This window comes from Chenopodium quinoa, unplaced genomic scaffold (genome assembly GCF_001683475.1).
Source record: "Chenopodium quinoa cultivar QQ74 unplaced genomic scaffold, ASM168347v1, whole genome shotgun sequence".
Lineage (NCBI taxonomy): Eukaryota > Viridiplantae > Streptophyta > Magnoliopsida > Caryophyllales > Amaranthaceae > Chenopodium > Chenopodium quinoa.
The window spans coordinates 8,247,212-8,261,637 of record NW_018743331.1 but is presented as its reverse complement, the minus strand read 5'-3'; positions in this window follow the sequence as shown (position 1 = coordinate 8,261,637).

Genomic DNA, 14,426 nt, shown 5'->3' with positions numbered 1-14,426 from the left:
AAATTGTTTGATGCATGTCTTGAACCCAAGACCTTGGGTACACAAGACAATTGTACTAACCACTACACCAACTTCAATTTTAAGATATTATGCCAAACTTAATTATATATATCTAAATTTTGGGGCCCCTCAAATTTGGGGGCCCTGTTCCGTCGACCACCTTGCTCCGGACTAGAACCGCCACTGGTTATGGAGTTGGTGCGGCGGGTTGAAAATATATGTCCGGCTAAGCGGAATGCTTTTTCTGTTGCTTCTTCAGCTCCGCCGTCTCCAGTTTCAGATGATCACAGCTCTAGTTCTTCTGGATGTTTGCAATGCTTTTTACTCTTCAAGAAGAGGAAAGGTCAGGATGGTTCGGGTTCTCCTTCTGCTGCTTCGGATATGGGTTTGGTGGCTCCCCCCTCAAAGCCATCACAGTCGGAATGAGGCTAGCCGCGTAGAACTGTAGGGGTCTAGGACAAGCGGACTCCCCTAAAGTTCCGTATCTTCGCTCTTTAGTCCGCTCTCATCACTTGGATGTTTTGTTTTTGATGGAAACAATGGTCTACTGGAAATTGCGGAAGCTACTGCTGCTTTTCTCTACTGGAAATAGCGTGCTAAAATTAAATGGGATGTCGAAGGGGAGTCACACTCCAGATTACTGTTTTCGGTTGTTCAAGCTCCTCGTCGTCGTAATTTGATTGTCAGTCTGAAGAATGAAGCTGGAAATTGGGTGTCTAATTCACATGGTCTTCGTTCTCTTATTCGGGATTTTTACTCAGATTTATATTCTCCTGTGTCTCCTTCTAGGAGCGACCCTCCTTTACACTGGGATAATCTTGGCCTTCCGACGATATCCCTGTGTCAAAAATACATGTTAATGGCCCCTTTCTCGGCTTCTGAGATTAAATATGCAATGTTTCATATTGCCAAATCTCCTGGCCCAAATGGTTTTACCTCGGCCTTTTTCAAGACTCATTGGGAGGATACAGGCCATTTTGTTATCTCGGCGATTCAGTACTTCTTTACTCATGGTTACATGTTGAATGACTGGAATAAGACCTTTTTAGTTCTTCTCTCGAAGGTGTTTCAGCCGGACATCTCAGTTTCGCCCGATTGGGTTATGCAATGTTCTGTACAAATGCATCGCGAAATGCATTATTGGCCGTCTGCGGGGGGTTCTGCCCTATCTTGTTTCAGGGTTCCAGAATGCCTTTGTACCGGGTCACCTGATTTCTGATAATGCTCTGGTAGCTCACTCCTTTATGAAAGCTTTTAAGGCTCGGAAACGTTTTTATGCAGCTCTGAAGTTGGACATGAATAAAGCTTTATGATAGAGTGCGCTGGGACTTTTTGATTCAGGTTTTACGGGCTTTTGGGCCCCCTTATTGGGTTCATATTATTAAGCAGTGTGTTAAGTCTTGTATCAAGTTTTGGTGAATGGGAGTCTAACGCCTTTTTTTTTTTTTTTTTTTTTTTTTTTTTTTTTTTTTTTTTACCACAGTGTGGTCTTAGATAAGGAGATCCTCTGTCGCCGTATCTGTTTGTGCTCTGTATGGAGGTGTTATCGGCCTCTCTTCGCCGTGAAGAAGAGCAATCTCTGTTTTCCGGAATTCGTGTTTCTAGGGGTTCATCTTTTCTTTGCGGAGGACTTATTGTTATTTTTTCAGGTATCGCCACAAGCGTGTGAAAATGTCTTGGTCATACTTTCTGCTTCATGTTCCTCTTCTTTCAGAAGTCCTTTGTCAAGTTCAGCCCGAATACTCCCCCTGACTACCGTGATTTTTTGGCTCATAGTCTTCGCCTACAGTCAAAGGCTTCATTTGGTACCTATTTGGGTCTACTTGTTGACTTGGGAAGGAGTAAAGTTTTGGAGTTCAGGTTTCTCGTTGACAAAGTTGCTAGCCGATTGTCTACTTTTGCTTCTCTTTGGTTGTCTACAGCGGCAAAATTGGTTATTATAAATTCGATGTTGGTGGCTTCGTTAACAGTATGCTTGCCTGGAGATCTTCGGGTCCTAGGAAGGATTTGGCGCTGCGCTCGGCTTCTCTGCTTCATTTACCGAAAGGTTTGGGGGGTTTGGGTTTACGTAACATTGACTGCTTTAACTCTGATCTCGGCACAGGGTGGAGGATGATTCACAATCCTCAATTATTGGTTTCTAGGCTCATGTTTTCCAAGTACCCCTCTCTTGATGCCGCTCTGTATGCTCGGATAACTCGACCCTCCTGGGGTTGTTGTGGCTAACAATGGCTCTTTTCGCGGTAGCTCCCGCTGTACGTTGGAAGGTGGGTAGTGGTAACAAAGTTCGTATTACAGCTGACGAATGGGCTCCTGGGGGTCCAATTTTTTTCAAGGCTGGTTATCTCAGTTGGATCTTCCGACTCATGTGTCTGATATTATTGATCCGCGATCAAACGCGTGGGACTCCTCGAGAGTCCATCGGTTTTTTGATGGCCTAACTGCCTCTCGGATCCTTAGTCTTGACTGTTCACTGGAACTTATGAATGATTTTGTGTATTGGAAATTCACTAAGGATGGCACCTTCTCTACGAAGTCTGCCTATGCCCTCTTACTTCAGCAGACTACCGGACATCCAATTGTAGGATTCATTTCTGCATCCTGGTGGGGGAAGTTTTGGGCTCTCCCCCTTCTTCCTAAATGGAAGATCTTTGGCTAGAAAATTATTCAGTTTGGACTCTCGGTTGGTTTTGTTCTAGTTGTTCGCGGCTTTTCGATTGATTGATCAGTTTGCTGCTTTTGGTGGCGGGAGCAGGAGACGGTGGACCATTTGTTTCGAGATTGTGACTTCGTTGCTCCTTTGTGGATCCATAATTCTTTACATTTTAATAGGCAAGGTCTTCTTCACCTTTCTTTTCTCCAATGGTTTTCCACTATTGTCTCTCTGTTAGGGGTTGCTAAGGACTGGGCGAGCCTGGTGCGGTTTTTCTCCCTTTTATGGGCTATTTGGCTATCTCGTAATAATGTCCGGTTTCGGCATCAGATCGTAGCTTCAGAGAATGTTTTGCTTCTTGCTAATGTCCGGTTTCGGCATTAGATCGTAGCTTCAGATGATGTTTTGCTTATTACTTCTCAGTGGGATGTACGGGGGCGGCAAGCTCAGGATTTTTGCAATCGTTATTCTTCTTTGGGTCTTGGTCCTAAACCAGCTGGTTCGGGTTTCACTTCCACTCTTTGTAGGGGTCCTACTTCTTATTTTGATATTTGTATGATTTGTGATGGGTCTTGGTCTTCTTCGGACAACTCGGCCCGTGCTGGTTGGATTTTTCGCTATTGTGATTCTCCTTCAGTCCGTGGGGGAGGGGCCCGTGCTTCTCTCTCATCTTCAACTTTACATTTCGAGTTACAGGCTTGTTTCTGGGGATTACGCAATGCCTATTCCAGAGGTTTTCGGAGGATCCTTATTTACTCGGACTATGAGTCTCTGTGTCTGATTTTGGCCCAAAAACAGCGGGATGAGATCTCTTTATGTTGGTTACTTCGGGATATCCGGGCTCTTCTGTCTACTATTGATGCTTGCAAAATTCTGAAGGTTCCAAGGAAATGGGTGTCCCCTACGCATTGGTTGGCAAGAAAGACTCTTGCTCGGTAGTGTCTTTTTTTTGGTCATTTTAAGTTTTTTTTTTTTTTTTTTTTTTTTTTTTTTTTTTTTTTTTTTTGTTCTCACTGTCAAAAAAGAATAAAAAAACATATATTAATAAATAAATACTTCGTAGGAGTGGTAGGACTCACTAATCATCCATTTATTATACAAATAATATGATCGAACATCTCATTTTGACTTGGGCAATACCTAAATGGCGCCTAAGAGCTAGAATTTTCTTCAAATAATATCTTATTAATTAATTAATCAAATATTATTATTAAAAAAAAAATCGTTCTTTTTCACAAGTATGTAGGCGGTGAGATAAAATAAATAAATTATATCTTATTAATTAATCTTGTTCTTTGAGGAAGAGCTTTGACTCTCACCATCACAATTTCAACAAAAGATTATATACCGTTGTTAATTGTCCAATTAAATGATGCATAATTACAACATGTCCAATTGTTATTTGTACCAATAATGAGGTAATCAACTAGTTTAACTCTTTTGCATTTTGTCGGCCAATTCTTTGCAAAAGATTTAATACCGTTGTTAATTGTCCAATTAAATGATGCGTAATTACAACTTGTCCAATTGTTATTTGTACCAGTAATGAGGTAATCAACTAGTTTAACTCTTTTGCATTTTGTCGGCCAATTCTTTGCAACGGAACGTAGGACCAAAGGTATCCCATGTAGCATGTTACATGCATAGAGCGTTACATCATGGCTTGGGAAAAAAAAATGGGAACACTTGTATACAACAGATATATCATTATATTATATATACATAATAATAAAATTAATTAGTCGAAATCACGTATAAGTCAATTTTGTATAAAGAAGATTTGTATGTGATTTCAACAATATGAATGTTTTAATTGTGCCAAGCGATTGTGTGTAAAAATGAGTAAAATTATAATTGAGGTCATCAAAGATTTTATTTATGACCTACAAGTTAAACTTTTCATCTCAATTATCAAGCCACATGCAATCAATGTAAGGTACAATTAGCTGTACTTATCAAGTTATTATAAACTACTCAAGAGGGAACACATGCCCACCCCCATGTATATCCACCTTTAATTAACCTTAATTTTCACAGATTTTTGATTTAATATTTGTGGAGTAGACACTTTGAAAGTGGGGAGGTTGGAGGGTAAGAGATCTCTACTTTTAAAGTGTTCTTAATGTGCAACCTTTTCTACTAGATTTGGTTTTTTGGGTGTATAGAGAGCCACAAGGTCGGATAATGAGAATTGATTTCATAATCTCTTGGGACCGAGAAAGAAGCTCTAACCAACTAACCTATCCCTCACTCTCTTTCCACTAGACTTGGTAATTACTCCATATATTGGTTTTAGTTCAACATACATAGAATTGACACTTGATAAGAATAATAACATTTTGAAAAATATCGTATATTATATATAATATCGTATATCTTGGTTAAAAGAACTTAGGTTCAAAATTAGTAATGTAGTATATCAATAATACTACAAAATCCAAATTATTTCGCTCAATAATTAAAGAATCGAAAAAGTATATCCATACACATGGACGTTGTCTACGTACAAGATCAATTGTAGTGGAATTAGTGGGATGGGGACTTGTTAAAAGATATGAACCATCTCATCTCATATCTAAATCAATAATTTGAAGCTTACGTAATTAACGATACTTAATTAAAATAATTAAGTACGAGTAGTTTCGTTGCACCTCGTCGTCAACACCAAAGGACAAAGTTTTCATATTTATTGATATGTTGTCCTTCATTACTATACATTGCAATTGGAGCACTTGCTTATCTGATTTTGTCGTGGCTTCTTTTCATTTATCCACCAAGGACCACTAGCTAGCTACGGCGAGAAGGGCCCTTAATTTGTCGGTTTAAGTATTAAAAAAAACTTGTGTGGACTTGGGACCTGAGTCCCCTACATGCATAATTAGGGGTGGGACTATTCAAACCGAACCGTGAAACCGTCCGTTACCGAACCGAACCATCACGGACCGAACCGTTTATAACCCGCTAATTTTAAACCGAAAACCGAACTGAACCGTATAATGTCAACCGAAACCGAACCGAACCAATTAAGGTTAACCCGTTACGAACCATAAACCAATAACAAACCAAACCGTTTATAAACCGAAACCGTTTGAACCGATTAATGTTAACCCGCTAACTGTTTAAACCGAACCGTTTATAAACCGAAACCGTTTAAACCGTAGGAAAAAACCGTTTAAATCGAACCATTTACAACCCGCTAACCGTTTAAACCGAACTGTTATAACCCATTAAACCGTTTAAACCGAACTATTTTCAAACCGCAACCCGTTTAAACCGATCTGATTACAAACTATTTAAACCGAACCGTTTACAACCCGTTCCATTCAAATTGAACTATTTACAGCCTTTAACAATTTGTTAGAATTCCACGAAATATATTTGAGTTTAATGTAATTTAACAGTACAATTTTTTTTACATATAATTATTGATTTAAATTTGTAAATTTTTTTGCTATTATAAAATTAAAATTATATTCTTGTATAACTAAATTAGGAGTTATAAATTAAATAAAAAAAATGAAAAAATTTGGCCACCCACCCAATCCAACCACCCTCCACCCACCCACCACCGTAACCCACCCTAACACCACCCTCGCCGTCACCCCAGACCCACCCTAACACTACCCCCCACCCACCACCGTTACCGTAACCCACCCCCACCCCACCACCGTTACCGTAACCCACCCCCACCCCACCAACGTCAACCCAGACCCACCCTAACACCACCCCCGCACCCACCATAATTACCGTAACCCACCCCACCCCACCCCACCACCCACCGTAAATAAAAAAACCCAGACCCAAACCTTACCCCACCCCATCCACCACCGTCACCGTAAATAATAAAAACCAAGACCCATACCCCACCCCACCTACCACCATCACCGTAACGTACCCCACCCCACCCCCCTTAACAAACCCCACCCCACCCCACCCACCACCGTCACTGTAAAAAAAAAAAAAAAAAAAAAAAAAAAAAAAAAAAAAAAAAAAAAACCAGACCCAACCCCAACCACACCCACCACCGTCACCGTAACACACCCCACCCCACCCCATACAAAAAAATCGAAAAAAAACCCAAACCCACCGTAACCCCACCCCACCCACCCCCACGAAACCCAACATTCTTGAAACCCCCCAACTCACTCTAATTGCTCACCCACCATAAAACTCCCTCCCTCCCTCGAAAAATCCTCTCTCCCCACCCACCCGAACCCAGTCTAACCGCCGCCGCACCCACCCTAACTCGGCCCCCTCCGTTGCCCACAACTTGAAAAAAAATTAAAAAGAAAAACTAAAATAAAAAAAGGAAGAACGAAAACACCTTATATATTAATCCTGAATTTGGCCTCGAATTTGGTTTTAAAAGGCCAAATTTGATCATGAAACAACTAGATCTAGAGTTTCGTGGTCGAATTTGACCATAAAAACCGTCGTGCGTGGTGCCGGTGGACGGAGACGGAGAAACGAGATGGAAGAAAGGAGAACATAGACGGAAGAAGGGGGAAGAAGGAAGAAGAAGAAAGGAAGAAGGAAGAGGAGATGAGAGAGAAAACGAGAGAGCAGTGAGCATATTATTGATAATATTACAGAAGAGGATTAAGAAAACGAGAGAGAAATCAAAAAGAGTACTAAAGAGACGATGGTAAGAGTGATCTGATTGGTGGAAAAGAAAACACACGGATCGTGAATTGGAATGTGTGCGATGATAGGCCGTTAGATGACATGCAAATCAATGGCTGATATTTAATATAAGACGGTGACACGGATCATGGGATAATGGATTTGGATAGTATGGTTTTTTTATTCATAGCTACGTACTAATAAAAACACTATTGTACTCTTAACTTTATGTAACTTATAAATTGTAAGAAACACAAATGTTTGGAAATTGGAATTGATTCAATATGACATATTTAATGTATATTAGTTATATGTATATCAGTATATGTAATAAATAATAATGTATGGTACGATTGGTATCATACTATCATTGGTATGTATAGATAATCGATAAATGTATCTGATTATTAAAACTTAAAACAGTTGATGATCGATCTAATTGAATACTTCTACTTCCCCACCCGTTTTCTTTAACTTGCAAGTTGCAACATATATATGTTGCAGCCTTGTAGGCACGTAATCTTAAAAGGTGATTAGAGAGGGTAAGACAACAGAGTAATTCAGCAATATAACTTTAACACCAAAATTATGGAATAGTTACAAACAATTGTCAATTATTACTTTATTAGACTAATGGGAAATTGAATAATCGTGATTTTAATTAAACATCCAAATATAGTTCCGTAACATTAAATTATTAGTTTATTACAATATCAATTATCGATTTATCGTATTCAAAGTACCAATTCATCAAATCATGGTTATGACGCGATCTTTAAAACAATTAAAACAAGAAGCTGATAGCCTGATAATATTTGATAATGAAACAATAATACATTAATCCTTATAAATTTGTAATAGACTAATATTTAATAAACAACAACAAGACTATAACCAAATTTGAAACATAACACATTAACATGATATAGAATGAATGAGAATTTCTGTAATTCTATATAATCTGATATCTGAATCGATTTATCGTATTCAAAGTAGCAACTCATCAAAACATGGTCATGACACGATAAAACAATCCAACAAGAAGCTGATAACCTAATAATATATATTTAATAATGAAATAATAATACATTAATACATTATAAATTTGTAATAAACTAATATGATAATATCGAATAAACAACAACAAGAGTATAACCAAACTTGAAACATAACATATTAACATGATATAGAATAATTGAATAAATGAAGATTTGTGTAATTGTATATAATCCGATGTCTGAAAATAAAGTGACGAAGTCCCAACTTTATATAAAACGAAAATAGCTAACCGGTCAAAAATCTCTTAAAACCCAATTTCTACTCGATCCATTATTTATTTCACCAACCTATGCCGACCCGCTAATGAAATGGAAATACTAGTCCCAACTTGATATAAAACAAAACGCGCTAACTGGTCAAAACCACTTTTTAGAACTCGATTTCAACCCGATCCAATTTAACTGATTACCAAACTAACCCGAACGATTTTAGCACCAAACCGAGTATAATCCGAACCGATATGAATCGAACTAGCATTAACCCGGGTAAACCCGCCCCTGAACCGACCCATTTCAAAATAATCCGTTCATGACCCGAACCGATATGAACCCGGACCGACGTTGACCCGGTAAAACCGCCCCTGAACTGATCCGTTTCAAACTGGTCAGATCATGACCCGAACTGTTTATAAACCGAACGGGCATTGACCCGGGTAAACCCGCCCCTGAACCGACCTGTTTCAAACCGACCCGATTATTAACCGAACCGTTTAAAAACTGAACCGGCATTGACCCGAGTAAATCCGCCCCTGAAGCGACCCGTTTCTAACCGATCTGACTATGACCCGAACTGTTTATAAACCGAACCGTTTATGACCCGAACCGAATTTAAATCGTACAAAAATAAACCGAAATCGAACCGACCTGTGACTAATCAAAACCGAACTGAACCGACCCAGCGTCTAAATGAAACCGTTTTAACCCGAACCGTTTCAAACCGAAACCGTTTCAAACTGAGGTCAAACCGAACTGCCAGACCGAAGTCCCACCCCTATGCATAATCGAACATAGTGAACCTAATTTTAACATAGTATTATTAATTAAAATTCATGTGACCTTTAATATTGTGAATATGAGGTATGGTTTTATATTTTTAATATAACGACCTTAGCTTATTTTAATATAATGACCTTTTGTTTTCAAAAAAAAAAATGACCTTTATTATTCACATTGACCAGTATATTAAAAATTGCATTAAAAAAAATAATCTCTTATGACCTTTATAATAACACAGTGACTTTTATTTAAACATAATGCAATATTTTAACATAGTGACTTTTTCTTCAAAAAAACAAAAAGAAAAAAAAAACATAGTGACTTTTTTTCTATTAATAAAACGATCATAATGTCACTAATATTGGTGATCCACAATAATCTAATGTGAATCAGGTTTATTTAAGAATTTGTGTCAAGTACGAGTAGTTTTTTTATTTTAGCTGGCACGTTTTGATTTAATTTGGACATTATTTATATACTCTATCTTATGTGATAAATGATTATTATTATTATTATAAAATATAGTTAGATCTTTTACCAAAATGACTAATTTAATAAAGGATTTACCAAAATGGCTATTTATAAAATATAATTCCAAAACTAGCTAAATTATTGACTTGGAAGAAAAATTATTTATTTCTTTCATTTCCTTTGAAGTGGTTTGATTTACTTTATTGGGTTTTAATTTAGTTGGAATTTTTTTTGGGTTTTAATTTAGTTGGAAAATTTTTGGGTCTATTGCTAGATTTACTTCACTGGTCTATTGCTAGTTTTAATTTTTTGGGTTTTAATTTAGTTGGAAAATTTTTGGAAATTTTATGGCTATTTATAAAAAAAAAAAGGACAATAATTAGCCGTTATTAAGCAATCCTTATTTTAAGAGCACAAAAAATTATAAACTTTTGTCTAGATCATATCACAAAAAATTGTAACTTTAAGTAGTATTGTTTTATCAACGCAATCGCAAATTTATACGACGGTCAGGGATTTTAAGGTACCGTACGTTCATCTTTTTCATGTCTGCTAATTATTATTATATGCTCTATGATAATGTCTGCTAAATTTGATTTATATATATTTTTTTAGTGTAATATGTTTAATAAATCAAACTTACATATATTTATCTTTTTCTAATGTATCATTTTTCCCTGTAAGCACTAGAGGTTTTGCTGTCCTCAGCTCTTGTAAGGTAACATTTTGCCTTTAGCCCTTAATATATTTCTAGACTTTATGTGATTAAAAAAAAGAGGGTCGCATATTTTATTATTTTTTTTATTAATTAGAAGTTTGGGATAACTACTTTTAAGGTGATATCTAGTTCTTGCAAGGTGATTTTTTATTTTTATTTTGTGTGGTTTTAAGAAATTGAGAATTTTTAACTATGTTTTAGAATTTTCCTCATAGAATTTTCCAAAAAAAAATCCCTAAAAAACTTAACTAAACCGATTCAAAGATAAAAAAAAAAAAAAGAAATAGGTATTCCCTTCCAAGTCAATAATTTAGCTAGTTTTGGAATTAAAATTTATAAATAGCTGTTTTGGTAAATACTTTTGTTAAATTAGCTATTTTGGTAAAAGATTCGATATGATTTTTGTAAGACTTGTTTCAATTTACATTTCATCAAATAGATTTTTTATTAATTATTTTTACTTATTGATAACTAGAGATGTTAATTGTTGAATTTATGCATTGGCTAATGTAAAAAAAATGGAGTAAATAATGAGTACATGATTATGAAGTTTTTGTTTTTATATAAGAGGCTAAGTGATCAAGTGTATAAGAGAATCTTTAACTAAAGTATATTCTGATTATTCTCATCCGTCATTGATGTTGATTTGGAGATTTTATTACACTTTAATATAGAAATTTAATGTGATCCTTTAACATCACTCTTGTGAGAGTAGGAAGCTATTTTGATTATAGTGTATCTAATATTAGTGGTCTATAAAAAATTAATGTAAATTATATTCATTTAAGAATTTGTATCCTATGTTTGGTTAGGAAAGTTGTGCGAGTAAATTGAGTTAATTATACTATTTTTTCTTTGACGATGGTCATTTTCGTCTATTAAACTAAGAATTAAACAAATAAATAATTTGTTGGTGGTTAAATGGTTAATGTAAAATAGTTAGATAAGTTAGTTGTATGTTTGAATTTGGGTGAAGGTAGGTTAGAACATGACATGATACATTGTTGAAATGTATAGTTTTTGGTGTTAAGAGAGCCACAAGGGAGGGTGATGATAATCGATCCCAAGATCTTTTAAAATGTATAGTTAAGTCTTTAACATCACAATTAATCCCTCTGCTTTTTTTAATAGTGCAACAATACGACTTTTGTGATGAAACAAATGTACTTTGAGTAGAATTTTATTAATACTTACATTACCGTTCCTTTATTTTTTTAAATATTGTACCATTGCACTTTTGACACTATTTAATGAAGGTGACAAGACTACACATTACACATTCATTATTAACCTTTAAATTGTAATTTAATATACAAACGCTTTGTTAAACATTTCTAACATGTCAAATAACTTTCATGAGATTATTTATTCTCAAACACAAGAGTAAACAAACACGGTCTTAGAGTGGCCAAAATCTTTGGAAGATAGATTGCGTGAGCCAAAGGGGAAGAGAAGTTAATAAAAGGGAGTGTGATTGTGGATTAATATAAAAGCACTATAATATTGTTAGCTTTATTTAAAGTAAATCCCACTAATTCAATTATTTGTGGGGCTCAACAAATTAAAGGTTTATTATTTTATTTATTTTTGTCCATCATTGATGTGCCAAGCGAATGCATGTTGCTTAACATAGCTTTTCAATTGAAAGGTACTTGTATGACTGTGTGTTGTATGATACAAATACAAAATACATTAATAAAGTAATGGACCCAATTTGAAAACAAAGTACCATACAAAATTTGGTGGAGTTAGTAGAAAACTCACTTTGTAACTTTGAGGTCAAGAGTTTAAGCCCCGTTAACCGTATTTGCTTTAGAGTAGAAGGTTTCTCTTACCTCCTTCTTTAATCTCAAGTGCTGACCCTGCATAGTTGAATTGACTTAAACACTTGACTTATGAGAGGATCCTTCATTCTTTCATCTTACCAACCAAAAAATAAAATAAAATTGCCTACTATTTTTCTTACTCCATCAAATTAGCGTAGATTAGATATAACTTTAATTATTGGGATAAACTCAAGCTGTGAGGTCCCACAAAAGTGGGTGTTTAGACAAGCTAGTGTGTTTAATTTACTCAGGAAAAATAAATTGACAAAGGAAAACAGCAACACAAAGTACTGTCAAACTGAGTTTGCAAGATTGTTCCCTGGATTCTTGACGTTGGTATCTTGCATGCCACCAGATTTTCATATGAATAACCAATAAGCTACGTGCATATCTATTTTAAACCTTAATCATTCTTCGCTTTAGGGTTCTTCAAAATAATATGTTTGTGTGTTAATATTTACTCCGTAAATGTGTTGTAGGTAAGGTAAAAAAAAAAAAAAAAAAAAAAATCTTGTCGTCTCTTCTCTATTTTCTCTACCATTTTTTCTCTTAAGGGTTCTTCAAATAAGAGTTTTATATGCCGAAAATAGCTAAATTTTTTCGGAAATTTGGCTATTATTCCCGACCCTTTCCCTTTATTTAATTAATGTTTTTGTTATTGAATTCAATAAAACTACATTTTGAGTGTCGAAAGTATCCCTATAGTGAGTTTGAGTGTAGTAAATGCTCCTATGGTGGGTTTTGTTCAAATTTTATTTTTAAAAGATTAGTATAACAAATTGTTTTATGGGTAAAGATTTGTGCGGGATCGAAAAAGAGGTTAATTATTCGATTACAATTAGATGAATCAAACGAAAAATGTACTTTACGGCTGCAATAGATCGATAGACCCCTCGTCGAAGATCACAGCGATATGAAGAGAGTACAAAAAATGTACGACTTGCAACAACGATCATAATTTTGTTGAAATGATGTTTATATTTGATTCAATTGTCATATATTTATTAGATATAAATTTCTTTGTAAATGTTGTATGACTTTTTATTTATGAATCAATCTTTACTAAAAAAAAAATACTATGTAATAACTGTTATTAATCCTCATTTATTTACACATACTATGTTTATATAATTACTTATGCACATTGGAAAATAACTCATTGATTAAATTTTCTTTATTTAATATGTTAAATTATAGATTATATTAATTTAAGATTTATTCATCTCTTCTCCTTTATTAATTACATATAAAAATTTCTACGCATGTGCATAGAGAATTAGTATGATGAAATATAAGTGAGATACGTTCAAGTATTGAAAATTATAAGAAACTAATAATATATTACCTCTAATAACATATTTTAATGGAAAAGCAAAGATAAAATAGGAATATTATGTATTTTATAAAGTGAAATGTAAAGAACAATGGGTCTTCAAAACGGAATAATTATAGAATTAAAAGGATCATAGGAAGTAGGGTTTTTTTTTTTTTTTTTTTTTTTTTTTTTTTATGAAACAAATCAATTCATTAATAAAAAGTCATACGACATCTACAAATGAAATCTAAATTAACAAATACATAAAATTGAATCAAATTAGGGTTTCCTTCATAACAGCTACGATCGTTGAATACATCTTGCACTGTGGTACATCTCTCGCATACATCGCTGGAATATACCGCCGTTTCGGAGAGACGGTCTAACGATTTGTTATAGCCGTAAGAATGATTTTCATCTGATTCACTTGAACGCATTTGAAAACTCAACAACCGATGCGATCCCAAACAAATCTTTACTGACGAACTGATAATAGGGCAAAAGATGATTACCTTTTTGATAAACCCTAACACACAAACAAACCCTAAACATAAACAAACAACTAAAAAAACAAAAACTAACAACTCCATCATAGGGAGACACTTCACCATAGGGAAACGGACGAATTCTACACTACTCGTGTAGATTTATTGAACTTAAATTGCAAAATTAAAGAAAATTAAGGGAAGAGGGTCGAAAATAGTCTAATTTCCAAAGAAATTAAACTATTTCCGGCCTAAACGGCCAAGATTTTGGAGAAACCCTA